General features: G+C 38.3%; 1 long non-coding RNA gene across 1 annotated transcript in view; it reads right to left on the reverse strand.

Moving 5' to 3' along the window:
* Nucleotides 1-22,092, reverse strand: part of LOC109028015 (uncharacterized) — an 81,076-nt gene that overhangs the window by 22,792 nt on the left and 36,192 nt on the right. The window lies entirely within an intron of this gene.

Consider the following 22,092-nt stretch of genomic DNA (forward strand, 5'->3'; position numbering starts at 1 on the left):
TAGGATTGAGTCTTGAGCAACTCCAATTTTTAATGCCTCATAGATGAATTTAAAAAACAAGGACAGTGAAGAGGAGTTGCCAAAAATGTAGAAAGAAAAACAGGATCCTGTTACTTTAGAAAAACTAAGGGAAAAGAATGCTTCAAAAAGGGCAAAGTGGTTATCAACACCTAGTGCTACCAGGAAGTCAAGTAAAATGAGGACTCAAGACTATTTGTTGATTGTAGTGAGACACAGCCCATGGTATCAGTAGTAAGAGCTCATTCAGAGACATGGTAGATTAGATTCTTTTTTTATTGTGTAGATATGTGAGAGAAAGGTGAGAAATAAAAGAACGTAAGAATAAATAGACAGCTCCTTTGAGAAACTTTACACCAAACTGAAGGAAATATGTAGAGGAGAAGAGTGAAAAAGGAATAGATACACAGATGAGAAGTTGAGTGAGCATGTTTTCTTTTCTAAAAGGAGAAAAATTTGAATGAGTAAAACAACAGCAACAGTTATCATATCCAAAACAACAACAACACAAACATTGGAAAAAAATCTATTAGAGATCGAGAGGCTGACTACAAAATAGAGAAGCAGTAATTGTGCAATTGTTCTTGAGAAATCAACTGAAGAAGTTAGGCTTGTACAGAAGATTGACAGAGAACGTGGATTTATTTTTTTGGTATCTTGAAAATGAAGAAGTTGCTGTTTAATGGATTATATTTTATTGGTAAAATAGGAAGATGAGAAAACCAAATGGAGAGTTTGAGGAGAAATAGTCTAAGAGGTAGTGGGTGGCAGAGTGAGTAAACAGAAATGTGGTAGGACTTTTGAGTAGTATTGAAGGATCATTTGAGATTGAATCATAAATGTACAATGGATGCCATCTTCTGTGTTGTCTGTCTCTTACTAGCAAGATCAATGAGCTACTAAGAGACAGGCATGGAGGAGTGGATAATTGGTATATTGGCTATATTGGCTATCATAAGGTTCAACTGTAAGTAACCAAAAAAAAAAAAAAAAAAAACCCAAACCAAACCACAACAACAATTGATGATAACAATAATAGTATCTTAAGAAAAAGAGAAATTTTATCTCCCTGAACATTCACTAACTTTGGGGATGTTCTATCTTTGAATGTTGGTCATGCTCCAGTGTTCCATCTAGTTAATTTGCTGTGTGAGGCTTTTTTTCCACATTTACATCATGAAGCAAAAGAGTTTCTGAATTCCAGTTGTTATGTCTAAATTTTAACAAGCTCGAAAGGGGAAGGAGTGAGCAGAGCTTGTACTCTTTCTCCAATGATACTTCCCGAAATTGCAAAATGTAGTCACATGGTCACCACTAGCTGAAAGAGATGTTGACATCTTTGGTGTTTATTCCAGACTTCCATGTGCCAAAACAACATTCAAATGTTCTGTTACTGAGTATGAAGGGAAGATTAGCTATAGATGGAACCTTGAAGTCTCTCTTAGAGTTGGGATAATCCAGGAAAAAAAAATTTGTCAAGGTGGGTGGTGGTAGTAGTTGCAAAAGAAGCACCTGGATAACACAAAGGCTGTGGCTGAAGTGAGATGCTTAGATTGGAATTTGATAGGTGAGGCAATGATAAATAATGAAGTAGCCAAGGCATGCCAGAGGATGTCCATGGACATGAGGTGAGAAGCCGAGACCCCTGCGATTGAGTCTCAGAAATTCATGTTAATGCTGTTCCAAATGAGAGCAGAGTTTGGAGCAGGGAGAAAGCACATCTCAGGTACTGAAGTTGTTCATGAATTAGAAGTTTTCAGAGGCATGGCAAATTATAATAGTAGAGGACGGGAGAGAAGGATATGGCTGACTATCATGAGCTTTGGAGTGATAGGCTTTTAAGATTATATTGGTGGGGTGATGATCTGAAAGCAGCAACAAGTAGCAAAGATAAATCTAGACCAATTTCTAGTTTGAAGATATAAGATTTGGGAAAGTAAACTGCCGCCATCTCAGAGAGTCTAGAGGAATCAATACCCTCTGAAGATCAGCAGGTGTCAGTTAAGGTAATGAGAAAAGAAATTAAAGACTGAGAAATATTTGTTAGTCCATGAGCTGCAATTTCATAGAGAGAAACTTTAGGAAGTCAGAGAGGCCAGGATGAGGGAGGGTTTCAGAGAAATATGGAGTTGATCATGGGGAAGAGGATGAATGGGAATTGTAGGAAAACAGGGAGCAAGGGAAGGGACATTTTGTTTCTACAGCCACCTTGACTTGGATGGACTATGGGTGTAATGGCCTGGGAACTTCTCACTCTTGTGAGGTGATGGCGGACCCAGAAGGCAGAGACTCCACATGCATCAGAGACTAGATGAAGAGAGAATCATAGCTGGAGGCTCGCTGGTTAGTTGTTTTGGATCATGGTGATTCCAGGAACTTGGAGGCATCACTCACTATCAGTGGGCTCATATTAGACCCACTCAAATTATTGCCTGCTAAAATACTTATTTAAAAAAAAATTTAAATGTTTAGTTTTATGTCTAAATTAATATATATTTTATAAAATATAGGTATGCATCAAGAAGAAATTTTTAATCACTGGTATTTTCATCTTTCCAAGCAAATATCTTTTAAAGAACAGGGAAAATATTGTATATTAAATATATAATGCATGTAGAAATTAATGCTTTTGTTAAAAAGTAATTAAATGTATTCAAAGTCTGTACCTTTTATATTATTTTTGGTTCTTTTGCATAGTCCATGGATGCTGTACCTTCACATTTCAGTTATCGGACTCTGATTATAATTTAAATGATTACCAAGGTTTAGAGTTTGCATTTGCTAGGTTATTCTTTCTAGCCTTGATGTATGTAATACAGAATGAATGGTAAGGAGTGCAACATCCAATGGTTCCATTATCATTAAAGTGGTCGATGGTAAAATGCAGTTTCCCAGAATCATGAAAAAATCAAAGCTGGAGATAAAGTTAGAAATCGTTGTCTAAAATCCTCTCATTTTACATGAGAAAACTTGAGCACATGAGTTCTTGAGCACAGCAGGGTCTTGTCATCGGTCACTGAGCTAGTTAGTCGTAGGGATGAAACTAGAACAGTTCTCCTATCCACAGAGACCGTGCTCTCCCAATGCTTCACTTCCGTGGTATTTTCTGTTACCCTCTAAGTACAAACTGCTCTGAGTGTCTGTTCAAGAACAGGGGAGGCAGCCATCCCCTGTGCTGACTGGTGACATCTTTTGTCCCTCCATTTAAGCATCCCTGTGTATAAAAGTTGCCCTTCCTCTTACATGTCATCTTCAGTGTAAGTTGCCTATGGGCAGAGATATGATCTGGTTCACTCTGCATTCCCTCAGCACTAAGCACACTATTGCAGACAGATTGGACCTTCAATAGTGTTTGCTGGATGAACACATGGCCAAATAATCCTACTTTTTCTCCTTAGGTAGAGTGGGATAGGAATTTTTAATAATGTGTAATATTTGGTTTGACAGACGGGTAAATAAAGAACATCTGAGTGAGAAGCAGTGTTGCTCCATCAGAGGCACAGAGTGAGCCCCCTTAAATGGTGGCCCAGCCAAGAAAAATAGGTTGTTTATGGTAGGGGATGTGTCCTGAGGGGGTGACTCCCTGGTGAGGTGGAAGCTGGTTTTCGGAGGGATCATCTCATTTAAACAGAGCTGGGAACATTCAGGTTAGTTTGACATATCTTTGAATGTTTTTATTATCTTTGTAAACCAAAGCTCTGAAGTGTATCGGGGCTCAAAGCCAGGCTCTCACTATGAATAATGAACTTAAATGAGGCCTTTTGTGTTGATTATCTGATGATTCATTCTAATGCAACCGTCATTTTGGGCTACACTGAGAAAAAATACAGGATGTATTCAGGTGGCATTTTTGATTCATGGCCTTTCTTTTATAATTTGTTATTCTGAGGTATTCAGTTTGAAAAGCAAATAGTTTGATACCAAGTGATAGATTATTTTTCTTCAGTGTGAAGAAAGCCGTGTTGACAAGCCCAGAAGAGGGACTAACAGTAGGAGGGGAGAAATTTCTGTCCTCATGATCCATCAGGAAGAGGGACTGACTCTGAAAATGAGACACTCTTTGTATAAAAGAATCATTTGTTCAAGCCTTTTATTCCTTTAATAAATAATTTTGAATACAAGCCTAATTTAATGTCAAGGCCTTTACTAAGTACAGTGGAGGAGTAACAAAGTGGAAAACCACATAGGCTCTTAGGGAGAGACAAAACATGTTACAGGAAATGACTCAAGAGTGGTGAAAAGGCCTCATAACAAATGCACACTAGAGTCAAGCAAAAAAATGAAGGGAAAAAGAGCAAGGAAGTGATCATAGTGAGATAGAATTTATCAGGAAAGGCTTCGGAAGAAAACCGAAGATGTTAAAATCAAACTGAATTCAGGCATTTGCGGGAAGCTGGGCTCTGGAAGATCAGGTGTGTAGCTGTGGTTGCAGAATCTCTGCTGTCTTGAGATTACTTTAAAAATTCTGAACAGAGAGTAGGGAAGAGAAGAGAATTATGAAACTGTACTAAGGGCCGGGAGCGGTGGCTCACACCTGTAATCCCAGGAGAGGGATTTGGGAGGCTGAGGCGGGTGGATCACTTGAGGTCTGGAGTTCAAGCCCAGCCTGACCAAAATGGTGAAACCTCATCTCTACTAAAAATACAAAAATTAGCCAGGCGTGTTGGCAAGTGCCTGTAATCCCAGCTACTTGGGAGGCTGAGGCAGGGAAATCACTTGAACCTGGGAGGCGGAGGTTGCAGTGAGCTGAGATTGTGCCATTGCACTCCAGCTTGGGCAACAAGAGTGAGACTCTGTCTCAAAAAAACAAAAAACAAACAAACAAACAAGACTGTACTAATGATATTTTAAAAGATCAAAATAAATGCAAAATATATATTATTTTATGGAGAAAAATATTAGGATAATATAAACTCTACCCAAGTTTATCTATATATTCAAACCAATTCTAAAATATTCCCAAAAGACTTTTATGAACTGGATTCTACGATTGTTAAATTCATCTGGAAGAGCAAAGTGCCAACGATAGCCAAGAACTTGCTATTTTTTTCAAAAAGAAGTAGAAAAAGATTCTTGCTTTTAGGACTTTTAATAAAGTGATTGTAATAGCCCAAGTTCGTGAGCCTAGGAATAAATAAATTAGGCAGAGGGATAGATAATAGAGCTGAGATCCCATCCACATCTTTCTGTGTCCATGTTAGAGAAAGAATATAAAGCTAATTTGGAGCAAAACTCTAATTTCAACTAGCAACTTTTACAAAAATGTTGTTAGAATTTAAAAAAAGTTGTAAGTACTTGGCTAGCTAAAATGGATCTCTTTAATCTTCAGTTCTATTCTCTAGTGAATGTCACAGATGTGGATGCCATTCATTTGGTCATTGTTTTTTAAAATATATATTTTTGATTTTTAAAATTCAAAATTTAATTTTTAATCATTGCTTTATTTTAAATATATAATTTTCAAAAAATTATAAGTTGTATAATGGCCTTATTTGGACCCCTTTGAATGTTGATTCCTTGGTGAAGGGGCTCCTGACTCCCTGTGACCAAATAAACTGCTGTGTTCTTTGAGTTTCCTCAGCTATCTCAACAAATACTCATTATAATGTATTTTATTTAAAAAAAAATCTGTCTTCCCTTCTATACAGTGAGCTCATCAAGGGAAAAGGCAATGTCTTTTCATCTTTGTGTCACTTGGGCTGAACAGGGCAGTCAGTTTATGGTTAAGCATTAAATAAATATTTATTGAAAGAGTAAAAGAATGAATGGATCTTTCTAAGATGGTTTAGATAAAGTGCTTTCTGAATGCCAGGACAGGGCCTGGAACATTACTTAGGGAATTGTTTCCAGCATTGTTTTATAAGTCACTGATGAAACAGGAATGGGGATGTTAAAGACCCAAAAGTAAAAACAAATGAAAATTCAATTTATCCAGAAAACATTTTCTTTTCCATTGCAAGCATTTTAAAGTTACATAATTTATTCTCACTACTAAACTAGTAACTTCAGAATAGCAAAAAAGTTATATTTTATGCTTTTGCATTAGAACAAAACGTATTAATTATATTGTGTGAGAAAGAATAAAAGGTGCTTTAAAATTCCAAACAAAAGTGATTTCTCAATGACAAGAGGCAAACAAATTAAAATCCGATACTGAAAAGAAAAGTTTGGCAACTGCATTGTAACAGACATTTTTGAGAATGCTGCCGGGACAATGATGCTTGTCTATCATTTATTTCAACCTAAATAAGACTAGGAGCAAAACAGAACTGTCGGGAATATTGCATAAACTGAGTTATGAACTAGCCCAGTGCATTGGTTTAGGATACACTTGTGAATTTCCAGAAGAGGTTTCTATATCCCTCTTCATATAGTTAATCACCGGTTTAGTCATTTGTTCATATATACACATCTCTACCCCACTGTATGTTTTTATTAATACAGGGAATATGACAAAAAAAATTACGCATCTTTTCTAAGTTAAAGCCCCAATTTTCCTTCTTAGAAGCCTTTATTAGGCAGGACTTGCCATGTTGCCAAAAATCAGTAGTTCATTTTTATAATTAAAAGCTGTGAGCTCTAGATATACCTTTACAATCATTAATTTAGGTAATTTGGTATAGTTTGGGTTCTAATTTCATTATGAAGATCTTTTTAAATAGTAATTCTCATTTGGTCTATTCTACTTGCATTCGTTGAAGCATGTTTATCATCAGAACATACTGTTTCATAGCCATTCCATAGACTTCAAAAATTAAAGTAGCATTGTGTAGGGGTTACAAACAGAGACTCTAGAGCCAGACTACCTGGCTTTGAATTTCAGCTGTCACTCACTCGCTTCAGGATCTTGGGCCCATGGCATAAGTCTTCTGTGCCTTTGTTCCATCATTTGTAAAATAGTCGTGATGACAATGAAAGTACCTACTCATAAAGTTATTTTAAGATTTGAGAAGTTTACTCTCTATATTAAATCATTTACTTATTTTTTTTTTTAGACAGGGTCTCACTCTGTGCAATAATGCCATCTCAGCTCACTGAAGCCTTAGCCTTCCAGGTTGAAGTGATATTCTCCCTCAGCCTCCTGAGTAGCTGGAACCATAGGAGTATGAAATCACATCCAGATTTTTTTTTTTTTTTTTTTTTTTTTTTTTTTTTTTTTGTAGAGATGAGGTTTTGCCACGTTGCCCAGGCTGGTCTCGAACTCCTGGGCTCAAGCAACCTGCCCGTCTTGGCCTCCCAAAGTGTTAAAGCATTCAGACTACAGCCTAGCACAGGAAACGTTGTATGTGCTTATTATTGCTATTATTATTTTTGTTGTTATTGTTATAGGCTTCTGCCAGGATACCATACTATTTTAACCACAACAACTTCAAACCTACTCATTACTTAAACAATCCCCAGAAAGGCAAAGTGAAGGACTAGTGTGGAATCAAACATGTATAGACTGGCATTGTAATGTATTTATTTGAAAATAAAACAAATACTGCCTATGAATCACAGAAGTACCACCCATCCCTTTCATAACACCACTATCCCTGGATACAATTTGAGAAACTTTACATGATTTACTTTTGTGCATCTTTGAAGAGCATGGGTCAGCAAACTTTTCTGTAACAGTCAAGAGATCATGTATGTTCAGCTTTGTTGGTCATACAGTCTCTGTAGTCATCTGGTAGTGCATTATGAAAACAGCCACAAGCCAAAAGGTAAACAAATAGATGTGACTGTTTTGCAGTAAGGCTTTATTTAGAAAAATAAGGCTGGGCTGGATTTTGCCCATGGGTTATAGTTTGGTGACCCCTGATTCAGAGCATCAAAGATACTGATTTTAGTTTTAAGCAACTCTGTTGACTGCACATGTTACGATTTGGTGCAGAGTAAAGGGTCACTAATATTAGCTTCTGCTTTCTTCCCTGCCTCTAAGTTTTCTAGCTCTATCCATGAAGGATTAAGTTATCAGTCCCAACTATAGATTGGGACCCTTGTTGACTTCCTTTCTTTTGCCCTCCAGATCAACTCTCCACACTTCAACAATCTTGCTGGGTTGGTGTATTAGTCTGTACTTACAATGATATAAAGAAATACCTGAGACTGAGTAATCTGTAAAGAGGAGAGGTTTAATTGGCTCACAGTTTCACAGGAAGTACAAGAAGCATGGTGAGGAGGCCTCGGAAATTTACAATCATGATGGAAGGCAAAGGGGAAGCAGGTATGTCTTACATGGCCAGAGCAGAAGGAAGAGAGCAAAGAAGGAGGTGCTACACACTTTTAAACAACAAGATCTCATGAGAACTCACTCACAATCATGAGGACAGCAAGAGGGTAGTTCACTCCATGATCTCATCACCTCCCACAAGACCCCTCCTTCAACATTGGGAATTACAATTCTACATGAGATTTGGGTAGGGACACAAATCCAAACCATATCATTCTGCCCCTGGCACATCCCAAATCTCATGTCCTTCTCACATTACAAAATACAATCATCCCTTCTCAACAGTCTCCCAAGTTCTTTTTTGTTTTGTTTTGTTTTGTTTTTTGAGATGGAGTTTCATGCTTGTTGCCCAGGCTGGTGAGAAATGGCATGATCTCTGCTCACTGCAACCTCTGCCTCCCTGGTTCAAGCAATTCTCCTGCCTCAGCCTCCCTAGTAGCTGGGATTACAGGCATGCACCACCAGGCCCAGCTAATTTTGTATTTTTTTAGTAGAGATGGGGTTTCTCCATGTTGGTCAGGCTGGTCTTAAACTCCTGACCTCAGGTGATCCACCTGCCTCAGCCTCCCAAAGTGCTGGGATTACAGGTGTGAGCAACCATGCCCAGCCCCAAATTCTTAACTCTTTCCAGCATTTACTCAAAAGTCCACAGTCCAAAGTCTCATCTGAGACAAGGCAAGTCCCTTCCACCTATGAACCAAAATCAAAAACAAGTTAGTTACTTCCAAGATACAATGGGGGTACAGGCATTGGGTAAATACTCCAATTCCAAAAGGGAGAAATTGGCCAAAAGAAATGAGATACAGACCCTGTGCAAGTCTGTTACACAGTTCCAAAGTTGCTTCCAAATTTTCAGGTATCTTTATAGCAACACTCCACTTCTAGTGTCAATTTTTGGTGTCAGTTTATTCTCACGTTGCTACAAAGAAATACCTGAGACTGAGTAATTTATGAATAAGAGAGATTTAATTGGCTCACAGTTCCACAGGATGTATAGGAAGCATGGCTGGGGAGGTCTCAGGAAACTTACAATTATGGTGGAAGGCGAAGGGGAAGCAGCCACATCTTACACGGTCGGTGCAGAAGAAAGACAGCAAAGGGGGAGCTGCTACACACTTTTAAACAATCAGATCTCATGAAAACTCATTCACTATCATGAGAACAGCAAGGGGGAAATCCACCCTCATGATCCAGTCACCTCCCACCAGGCCCTTCCTCCAACATTGAAGACTGCAATTCAACATGAGATTTGGGCAGGAACACAGACCGAAGTTACATCAGTTGGTGTGATGAGAGTGGTAAGGTTGGATCCTAGCCCATGAAGACTACATGACTGGGTTTCCACATCCTCTAGCTTTCAGTTACATTCATCCAATAGGGATCCCAGTTAGAGGTCAAAGGAAAAAGAGAATTGAGGTCAGGGTACTTCTTTCTCTATGTCCTCTAACTCCCTTCCTGTGACTACCCCAGGGTGGCTGTGTTCTTCCACAGAAGTACTATTCTTCTCAAGGTGAGCAACACACTACAGCACTCTTTTCCTCTTTGGTTTTATGCACTCCTTTTTGACCTCATACTTTTGAGCTTATGAGGAACAAACTCTGGATGACCAAACTCTTTCTTGTGATTCCCTACCCCCACATCTATGGAGGTAATGCTTTGAGAATGAATCATTATTAACATGTCCTAATTTGAGTGTTTGATCAGTTTCCTGTTGAGACCTAGGCTAACAAAGACTTGGTCTCTCAGAATAAACCCTACAGGAACAGAACTGGCATCAGCAGGCTCAACATCAATGTCTTATGAGCCTTAGCATTTGTTTTATTACTGATTATTTCTGCAATGTGAGGTTGGAGTTTACAATAAAGAGTAGTCAATGTTGACTGTACAGGTCTTTGAGCCACACAGCACATTGGGAAATGTTTCTCAAGAAGTTCTGAAGGGAGGGAGTTATCAGAAAGTTAGCATGGTAGCAGAGAAATGAAGGCAGAGATGAAATCTCTCGGAGATACAACTGACAATCCAAGACTCAACACAAACAGATCAACTTCAGTTTTAGGCCAGGCACCAGATGAGGAGGAATTTGATCTGGTGAATCAGAGAAGAGCACAATTTTGCTGCTGAGACAGAAAGAAGTGGGTACTGAGTGTAATAATTTCATATCCAATGTCACAGGTCTGTTGTGCTGGATCTATGAGTTAACCCATAGGTCTGCTTCTGTCTTGCCTTGGGTGTGGTACTGAAGTATACATATCTGAAACTGTCTTCTTGAGAGATTCCTTCAGGACATTGGAAGAAATTCCATCCAAGTCCATAGTATCCACCAGATACTACACAAATCCCTTCTATTTCCCTACCCCACTGTGTTGAGTCATCATTCTTTGTATTCCTAACTACAGGTTGGAGTTCTATTATATCACAATATCCAATAGCTAAAATGCAACAACTCCTATGTAGTCAGAGCTCTTCTGAGAAATAGAATCAATAGGATATATACATATCTAATATATATGTATATATATTTATATACATATGTGTGTATATATATATAGAGAGAGAGAGAGAGAGAGTTTTCTTTTAGAAAAACTCTTTTAGGAAAATGCTTATGTGATTTTGGAGGCTGAAGATCCCGTGATTTCATCTGGAAGCTAGAGATCCAGAAAAGCCAGTGGTGTAATTCCACTTTGGGTCCAAAGGCCTAGAAACCTAGGGTGCTGACGGTGTAAATCTTAATTCAAGGGCAGAAGAAGACCAATGTCTAATCTAAAACAGGCACGCAAAAAACAAAAGAGGGTAATTCCTTCTTCCTTTGCCTTTTGTTCTATTTGGGGCCTCAGTGAATTAAACAATGGCCATTCACATTGGGGAAAGCAATCTACTTATGGAGATCACTGATTCAAATATTAATCTAATTCAGAAACACCCTCGCAGACACACACAGAAATATTTAATCTGAGTACACGTTGGTTCAAGTAAAGTTATCACATAAAATTTACCATTATGCTTTATTTTGTAAATTCTTGCCTTCTTTCTTAGATTGACATGTTTTCTCATCAGAATTGAATCTCCAGGAACAAACTCATTGTACTGGACCTTCTAGCTGTACTTGTGTAGACCAATCTCTATAGCCAGGTTAATTATCTGAGAACCATGTCATAAAAGTCAGAGAAAAGGACTCTGACCAACAGGATTCACCTTGATTCACTGTGTGCTGCCCATTCTAAATGCTTTGCTACTCTAACTGCTTTCTATTTTGAAGTTGGCCTGTCTGCAAATTCACTGTGCTTCTTGACCTTGAAACATCCACACATTTATACACATGTGCACACGCACATACAGGGAATGCAAAATGCTCTTTGATTTCAAACCGCATTTGGTTAAAAGCAACAAAATCTAAGTGTGAAGTATTGAGGAATCAGTAAACGCATCTACTGAGAGTCAGGATGCAGAGATAGTCATAGTTTTCATCTTTACAAGAAAAAAGCCAGGCCAAAAGTGATATATGGAGAGTGACAAAAGTGCAAACTGATGGGTGGCTGGTTAAATTAATCTTCAATAATTCATTTAGATATGAGTAGCAGAATAGAGCCTGAGAAATCTGAAAATGTCAAGAAGAGACACCTATTAAATGACTTTCCAACTATTATCCAAGGTCAGGAGAAACATTAGCTTGAAACCATGAATGTCCTGGCTCCTAGGTTCCAATTTTAACAACTAGATGACGTGTCCTGTTTTTCCAGGTGCAATCTTCATTCATTGAGGAATGAAAAGGAAACAAACCCAGAGATAAACAAATTTAATCCAGATTATCCTGGCTTTATCTGTTAAAAGGCATTTGTTTAGTAGAAGTAACAGTGAGTGTGAATTATTCAATGCCCATATCCTTCCCAACTTTAAGGATTTTTTTAAAGCTGGGTATAAAGACCATTAATAATTGATAAAGCATTTGTAAACCCTTAGCAAATGAACCGTCAAGGGACACATTAATAAAACATCTTTTAAAATCTCCATCTCTGGGCTGATTCTCATCACGCTGTCCCAAAGCAGAGTACACCGGGCTGCTTATCCTGCAGCTCTTGGTACTGCCCAGCATGTGTAGCAAGGTGAGACAGGAGACAGAGGGCAGGGCCTTTCAGGAAACCAGTGCCATCTTTCACAGAGGTATCCACACCCCTCCAGCTGATTCACAGCTTAGAACCATTCCCTAAGTAAATAAATCCTTAGCCAGAATTTTTCACTGGGTCACTAAATATAAATTTATAGATGGACCTTTTGACATTTCTATTTGCAAAGCAAAACATTCAAGATCCTAGGGGAATTGAAGTATTAGGCATTTAGGAGGAGCCAATGAAAGTTTTCACCTTGAGGTCACTGTTCACATTTAGCCCAGGCTAAAGGAGCAGTCAGGGTCACTGAACAGCACAGCTTTGAGGCAGTTAAGTGGCTTGGCTCATCTTATTCTCACTGGTTAATGCAAAAGATATAAAAATGTATTTTACTGACATGGCATCTTTCTTCTTTACAATGAAGAGCAGTGCAGGGACAAGAAGAAACCAGCTATTAGCATATCAACCCGTCACTGCCCTTGGACAGAGCAGAGGTTGTCAAGAAACCTCAGTGTAAATAAGATCAACAGCAAGGATCCGGAATCAAGAGCAGGAAGCATTTTCTACAATCCTATAAAAATAACTACCCACCTGGGGTGTGACTAGAGGTTACCTAGTAAGCATGTATTCATCAGGTAATCTGTCCCTATGTCAAGGCACAGAAGAGTCATTCTAGGTATGGTGAACAATTTTGTCAGTAGCACCCCAAATACCTATTGAACTCTAGCTATATGAATGACTTTGTTGGCACTGAGTGTATAATGATATCATAAGAGCCAGTCTGTGCTTTCCTGAGGATATCACCCCATTTTTGAAGGTAAAATTCATAGGTAAACAGGAAAATAATTTTTCAAGGTGGCACAAAATTTCAAGGTATCAGAGTAGAATCAATTTTACAGAAGTACTGAGATGAGATGGGTGTTTTAAGAGTCTACAACTGATATAATTAAGGACTTTATAGGATAATAAAACAAAGATTTTCTTGATTCCTATACGTTTTGGCCTAATTTACTTACCACTGTGCCCACTTAGAATCCCATGTGTCAGTTCAGTTCTGCTTCATCTCAATGAAGGACTTGAGCCTCCTATTTGCAGGAACACTAGCTGAGACACAAAGTTTATATTTATTGCTCTGAAGGAAGTCTAGAGTCTTTGGTTCATCTTTTGAAAGTACAACTTTATCAAACCTATGCCAAAATTTCCAAAGGAGAATAAAGCCTTTTCTCTGTATAATTTCCCCTGCTAATCCCTTTAGCTTGTGGTAGGGTTAGAGTTTGGGTTAGGTAAGGATTAGAATTCATGTTGCCCCACATTTTCCTGATTTATAAATAAAGGTTGCCAAAATAAAGACATATGTTCATTCCAGGAAGATTTCCCCTTTGTTTCATTTAATTGCCTACATATTTAGTCCTCAACAACCCCAGGGTGAAATGATATAATCTGCCTTGGTTCAAGACTCATTCACTCTCACCTGGACTAACACATCCTCCTTATAACTGGTCTTCCTCTTGTCATTCTGGCACGCTTATAATCCTGTTCTACACAATGTTCAAAAGGGTCTTTATCAATGAAACTTAGTCTGTATTAACTGTCTGCTTAAGATGCTCCTTTTCACAGCCCACTAGCGCTAGCTAATGGTTTCCCCAACTTCTATCCATCCCTTAATGTTTCCGAGAGCACATACCCACATACTAGCCATTTTTTCTTTGCTGTGCCTTCCAAGTTCATAACTATCTAAGAAAGAGGCTTGCTCTCTGTTGCTTGTCCGTAAAACACTCTAATAAGAGATATTTGTATCTTCAGTTCTTTCTTTTCCTTCAGGCCTCAGCTTGAACATCCCAGAAGCCTCTTCTGATTATTCAACTCCTCTGCTATCTACCTCCTCATGCATAACAATCCACCACCTCTCTACAACATGACTGTTTTATATCTTTTAAGAATGATTACGGTGTTAATATGTTTATCTTATTATTTTATTTGCTTCTTTATTGTTTATTTTCTCTACCCCCACCTTCAATTAGAAATGCATTCCAGGAAAACAAAACTATGTCGAATGTTCACATTTATGTGACAGTGCACTTAAGATATAGACCCCACTCTTAAGAAAGATATGTAGTAAAGAAAATAGGGAACGCATCAAAATAGGTATGAAAGATAATGTGCAAGAAGTATTATAAGTGAAGGTGAGCCACAGATTAGAGGAGGTCAAGGAAAGACGACTTCTACCTACAATGAATAAGGAAAGCATTGTGATCGAGGTGATCCTTTAATTGACAAAGGATCTGGGTTTGACATGATTTGGGGGGACTATTCCACTCAGGCTAAAGCATAGGCAAATATTTTTCAAGACATATAGAAAATGAATCCCAAGCTACCATCCAAGAATGATGGAACAGAGACCAGGTGAGGCAGCCAAGGCCCTCCAGAGGATTTTATTATTTCTTTCATGATGTAGCAAAAATATTTCCCATCATTCAAACTAAGAAATTCAAGGCAGTTTTTCTTAAAGATTTGGAAGCAGTAAATAAATAACTTATTTTAAGGAATTATATTGCCTGGCACGGTGGCTCATGCCTGAAATTCCAGCACTTTGGGAGGCCAAGGCAGGTGGATCATCTGAGGTCAGGAGTTCAAGACCAGCCTGGCCAACATGGTGAAACCCCATCTCTAGTAAAAATACAAAAATTAGCCAGGTGTGATGGTGTGCACCTCTAATCCCAGCTACTCAGGAGGCTGAGGCGGGAGAATTACTTGAACCCAGAGGCAGAGGTTGCAGTGAGCAGAGATCACGCCACTGCACCCCAGCCTGGGGGACAAAGTAAGCCTCTGTCTCAAAACAACAACAACAAACACAATAACAACCACAAAACGACCCGTTGGCAGGGCGCGGTGGCTCACACCTGTAATCCCAGCACTTTGGGAGGCCGAGGCAGGTGGATTGCCTGAGTTCAGGAGTTCAAAATAATTTGGGCAATATGGTAAAACCCTGTCTCTACTAAAATACAAAAAAAAAAAAAAATTATCTGGGCATGGTGGTGGGCACCTGTAATCCCATCTATCTGGGAGGCTGAGGAACGAGAATTGCTTGAACCTGGGAGGCAGAGGTTGCCGTGAGCCAAGATCCGGCCACTGTACTCTAGCCTGGGTGACAGAGTGAGACTCTCCTTCAAAAAAAAAAAAAAAAAAAAGGAAAAGAAATTACATTCTTCTGTAAAAGGAGCATATGCACATAGCTTATATGTATCATATAATCAAATACTTGGCTACCTATAATAAACCATGCTTTACTTCCCTTGGACAGGAGACTGTTGCTTAAATAATAGTAGGGATAATCTCAAAGAATCTTAAATCCAGTGTTTCTTCTTCTCAATTATTGTCTCCTCAACGACAAGATACACACTATTTTTGAATACATAAACAAACTGACTGTCTAAAATTTAAAAAAAATAGCTATGACTGTAGGTTCAAAAGGCCTGGAAATTATTCTTTGTTACCAAAAACGGTACTCTTCTTCTCCCAGATGATATTTAAGCCCGGCCAGCATCCCAATCGCTCACTCCCATTCCTCACCCAGATATTTGCTCTTATAATAGTCTTGTTCTTCTTGCAGTAACACAATTCTCTCCAACAACCTCCTATATCCTTATAGGCAATGGGCTGTGTCCATCCCTATCAGCACGAAGGATGCAGTAAAATAGATCTTGAGGTATATACTGTGTAGTGCAAAGCCCAGGAAAGAGGTTTTGACTATGACATGGCCCTAGTTGCTTATGAGCACTGTCCAATAAATCACCCAGTTAGACCCCTACTGCCACTTTGCTTCTGTGCTGCTGTAGTCTGATATTTTTCAAAGCAAAGTCCACACAGCCATTAAAATAAATAAGAAGACCATTACTGACTTTCAATCTCTTCACAGAAAAATAAGTTAAGAACACCCACACGCAAACACACATATACACACTCCAAGACCAGTGGCACTGAAGATTTCATCTGCTGTCTGACAAGAATATATTTAATTAACTCTCCTACCTGTCTCTCCCTGCGTGAGACAAACAAGTCAAGGAGCTTTGGAAGAATAATTAATTCAAGATGTAAAAGCAGCATCAGGTTAAAAAAAAAAAGAGATGGAAGTGGTAGGAGTCTGGAGTGCTTAATTTTCATTAAACAGCACCCTTGCTAAGAATTTTGCCACCAAGCATGCCTCTGAGGTCAGGACTTAGCATGTCCCGATCCACCAAAATATATACAATAAACCCGAGGGCCCTAACAGAGGGCCACACCACCAAGCATGCCTCTGAGGTCAGGACTTAGCATGTCCCGATCCACCAAAATATATACAATAAACCCGAGGGCCCTAACAGAGGGCCACACCACCAAGCATGCCTCTGAGGTCAGGACTTAGCATGTCCCGATCCAACAAAATATATACAATAAACCCGAGGGCCCTAACAGAGGGCCACATCAGAAGGTGAAAGTACGCCTTTGGAAATGAGTGCACCCAGAGTATTAAAGTAGCTCTCCAATCTCATCCTTGGAAGTGTGTAGGTTGGGAGTTATTTTATTTATGGTGAGGATGGGTGTTGGCTCATGCCTGTAATCCCAGCACTTTAGGAGGCCAAGGCTGGAAGATCACCTGAGGTCGGGAGTTCAAGACCAGCCTGACCAACATGGAGAAACCCCATCTCTACTAAAAATACAAAATTAGCTGAGCTTGGTGGCACATATCTGTAATCCCAGCTACTCAGGAGGCTGAGGCAGGAGAATCGCTTGAACCCGGGAGGCGGAGGTTGTGGTGAGCCGAGATTGCACCACTGCACTCCAGCATGGGCAACAGAAGCGAAACTCCATCCCAAAAAAAAAAAAAAAAAAAGTCAACTATATCCTGGCTGGGTACAGTGGCTCATGCCTGTAATCCCAGTGCTTTGGGAGGCTGAGGTGGGAGCATCACTTGAGGCCAGGAGTTTGCTGCAGTGAGCTATGATTGTGCCCCTACACTCCAGCCTGGGTGAGAAAGCAAGAAAGCAAGACCCCATCTCTACCAAAAAAAAGAAAAAGAAAAAAAAAAGAAAGAAAAAGAAAACAATTATTTCCCCTCTGTCAATTTATGTGTGAAGAGGAGCTCTATCCTCTCCTCCTATCTATAATCACCCCTACCCAATGGGAAGAGATGGAACTTTCTTAATTGATGAATTTGGAAGAAGTACTTGAGTGTGCTTAGTTCTGCTCTTCCTGCTCTCCACTTTTGGCCTGATCTTGTCAACAAGAAACTTCTATTTTCTGATAGACAGCTCCTCGCAAGGGAACTTCGAGTTTCCTGTTTTTCCTGTCGTGGGGACGAAGCATTAACAAGATCAGTATATCACAGGTATTACATCACATTCTCCAGATTTGCACTGTTTTGTAGTAATGAAGCTACTATTTTTTTCTCCATCTCTGGTGTCTCCATCTTTCTCTCAATGATTTTGGAATTTGGAAAAGGAGGATGGATGTATTTATTCGTACCACAACATCTCTTTCACCTTGTGGATGGAATGTTTAGATACCTGCTGTGGTTTAAATGTGTCCTCCAGAGTTCAGGTACTGGAAACAGTGTTGGGAGGTGGGGCCTAATGGTTGTTTAGGTCCTGAGGGATTCACCCTCATGCAGAGATTAATGCTGATTATGAAAGAACAATGTCTGTGGTATTCTTTTACAGAAACACAAAATGAACCAAGACAATACCATAAAGATAATTTCAATGATTTTCTGTTTTCTTTTGCTACATTAATAGACTCTTAATAACTTTTTGACTTCAGGCAAACCAGGATAAAATTAAAAGGAACAGTCACACAATCAGAAATTGTTATTTTTAATATATGTTGATTTGAAGTTATGAAAGTTAGAAAATGGTCTTAGGAAAGAATTCGCAAACAGAGGGATGTGGGTCAGGAAACCCTACATGCATTTAAAAGAAATGTCAGACTGAGAACAAACTGTCATTTACTTCCTATAGCTTCTGTCTACTACATTTTCATTAATAAGAGTTTGAAGAAATTGACGTATTTTTAAAAAGTAGCCACACTTGCCAAGCTTTCTGTAAGGAGAGTCATTTGCTTCCCTGGTTACATCTTTAATACCAGTTTGTTCTCCATGCACTGAAAACAATTCTGCTCCTGGTGGCCTCAGGCCCTGTCTTTTGACTCTGATTTTCCTCTCCCAAAACCTCTTGATTAGCTGACTTTGCAGATCCCTTATGTCAGGTCAAATTTAGTCTACATCTTTCTTCCCAATACACTTGGTGCTTTCAACCATCTCCTGATTTTCAAGCTTTATCAGTCAGAGACAATTCTTTTTCTTCCTCTTTATATACCAAACAGGTACAGCCAATAATAACCTTCTCCTAACATTGGTACCTCAAACACTTCTGGATATAAGCCTAGGCCCTCTACAAATTTGGAAGGGTTAGTGACTACTTTTGCTATATACCCAACACTTTAAAAATATTATGATACTTATACCAATACAAAAGTATATAAGTGCAAGGTTATTCACTGCAGCATTCTTTGTAAATGCAATATATTAGAAACAACCCAAATGCCATAAATAGGAGAGCATTTGAATAAACTAAGGTGTAGCCACAAAATAGAGAACATTTCAGCAATAAAAAAGAATAAGAAGATATCTTATTAAGTAAGATGGATGAATTTCTTGGATGTATTGTTAAGTGAAAAAAATCAAAACATATAAATATCTATGGTATGCTACTTTTATTTAAGAGAGAGGAATATAAGAAACTATATATATGCCTAATAACATGTGCAAAAATAAATATAAGAATAAACCAGACTAATGAGGTAAGTTACCTAGGTGGGGAAGATGACATTAAGGTAAAAAGAATGAGTAAATGAAAATGGGATAGAAGGATTGGCAGGAGTCATACTTTGCTGAGTACAACTTTTGTTATAGCTGTGATCTGTAGAACATATCCAAAAATGAATGAATGAAATTAATTCATTGCTAGAGAAATCATATAACCATATGTGTGTGTATATATGTGTGTGTGTGTATATATATAGCCATGCGTATATGTGCATGTGTATATGTGTGTGTTTGTATTATACACATATTTCCTAACAGTATTTATTGCAAACACCTAGAAGCAATAATATCTTAGTAGGCATCAGCTCACCTAGCATATGGATCTTGATTTCTAAATGCAATTTCCCAATAAAGACACTAGGACTCCTTGGAGAAACAGCTGATTCCAAAGTTGAGCAGAAAAAGTACAAGTTGCCTGGAATTTTTGTGGTTACAGAAAGTAAACAAATACTCGAAAAATGATGGGACCACATTCAAACAACTCAGAGTCTAATTTGACATAACTCTCAATGGTCAAATCTAGGAAGATTCAAGCAAAGACTATAAACGGATGGAAAGAGATTATAACCCATATAATAAAATAGATGTACATGAGTCCACACTGATGTAAGTAAATAATTAAATAAATAGATAGGGAAGAAGAGATAGTTCTTCCTTACAGTAAAATTACAATTAATATGCAGGAATAGTGAAAAATAAGTCACCATTAGGTAGTCAGCACATAAGGGTTGCAGGCAGGAATCATGGATAGATAATAAAATTAGTGGGCAGAAGTATGAGAAAAGGGACACTTGTATGGTCACAAAATATCTCACCATAAGACACTCATTACAAAGAAAAAATGGTCACCTTACAGTGATAAAATCTGGCAGGCCCATCTTCATCAAGTGATCAAAATTAATATCACTAATAACAAGCCATAACATCATGTTCTCGCTGTTTTGTTGTATTGAGGAGGGCTCATCACACAATCATCACAATGCTACACACTGGGCTGCATTCTTGACAAAAATGTGTAATCTCAATCTAATTATAAGAATAAATCAGCCAAGTCCAAATGGAAGGAGAGTCTAAAAAAATAAATTGTTAGTACTATACAAGTCAAAAGTGTTAAGGTCATGAATGACAAAGAAAGACTGAGAAACTACAACAGACTGGAAATCACTAAACAGACTTGAAAACTAAATGCACTACCAAATGCTGAATTGGATCTTGGACCAGAAAAAAGGACATTAATGAGAAAATTGATGAAATTTGTATAATACACATACATTAGTTAACAATCTCTAAATTTGAATGATATCAATGCTAGTTTCCTGGTTTTGATAATTGTAGTATGGCTATGGAAGGTGTTAACATCAGGAGAAGCTGGATGAAGAAACTTTGTGTTACTTTTACAACTCCCTAGTAAGTCTAATATTATTTCAAAATAAAATTCTAAAAAATTCTATACTTCATCCTCTCATTAACACTATTGTGTAGATATTACTACCCCCACTTCATAAATGAAGAAATTGTAACCCAAAGAGAAATCACCAACATTAAGATTGCTAAACAAATGAGATGCTGGATCCGAGTTTATTTGACTACTACTATCAACAGGTATTTTCAATATACTACACTGCTTAATCTTTCCTTGGTTATTTAATTCTAAAATTAGATGGGCTCAATGTCATCTCTTACTTGTGGTACAGACAATAGTAATAAAATATTCCTGCTTTAGATAGACAACAGAGGCCAAGAATAATTGTGTGATATTACAACAAATTGAGTGATTAAGGACATGAACACTTCCAAACAGACCTAGAATTAAAACCAGCTTACCAAATTCATCAGAGAAAACAGTAATATCTCTGGAATCTTTATGCTCTATATTAGATGACAAATTCTTTTAGTGCAAGGGCAGTCACTTAATATAGAGTATAAAGATGCTGTTGTCTACCTTATCTTGAACAGCTAACATTTTTCAGGGATCTACTATATAGCAGACCTCATACTAAGAGCTTTATGTAATACAGTGTTGCATTTCTTCTTTGCAGTCTTCCATGAGTTAGGAACCAACACAATCTCCATTATCTCAGAAAGATATGTCATGGGCTAGGTATCTTGTCTGGTGGGAAATTTAGATCCTCACTTTCCATCTGACTACAGAGCCCACGCTCTTCCCAACTGCACATAACACTCAGTGTAAATGGAGGATAAGTGCATTTAACTGTAATATGTTGTTCTCTTCTTCCTTTGGTATCTTTGAAAACTGAGTGTGCTTCTAGGACACATTTATGACTGCTGGTTTCCTGAAAAGGTCAGGCTGTGCCCCTGAAGGTGCATTTTTCCATCACACACCATGCAAGCATATCTCTTCCAGCTCTGTCGTTTATTGTTATGGATTTCCTATATTTTCAATTATGTTCTTTTTTTTTCAGCAGGTTAAATCAGATTTGAGGACAATAAAGGGTTAATGAAATGATCTTGGTGTAATTAGTCATTATAAAACATCTCCCTCTTGGTTGAGGCCTTGTTTGGAAAAAAAAAAAAGTCTCCTGGTGCAGCAGCAACAAAGGAAGCTGATAAAGGAAGGGAGAGCTGCCTATTCTTTAGTGAGTTTTATTGCAAATGGAAAAAGTATGTTACTGTCAAAGGCGTTATTAAGAAACTCACTGAAAGATAAAAAGTGGAACCAAAAAAAAGAACAACCCCCCCCAAAAAAAATAACACGCTGCTTTGCTTTTTCTCATTGCTCAGGAATGTTTGTATTTGCTTGTTTAAAATGAGTTTGAAATGTAAGATGGAAAATGGCTGGTTGACACGAGCCTTTGTTTTCTACTCTGTGCCTATTGTATCTGCATGCACTGTATATGTAGAAATCTTGCCAACCCTCCCTCCTCCCCTCTCCAAAG

Source organism: Gorilla gorilla, chromosome 7 (assembly GCF_029281585.2).
Source record: "Gorilla gorilla gorilla isolate KB3781 chromosome 7, NHGRI_mGorGor1-v2.1_pri, whole genome shotgun sequence".
NCBI lineage: Eukaryota > Metazoa > Chordata > Mammalia > Primates > Hominidae > Gorilla > Gorilla gorilla.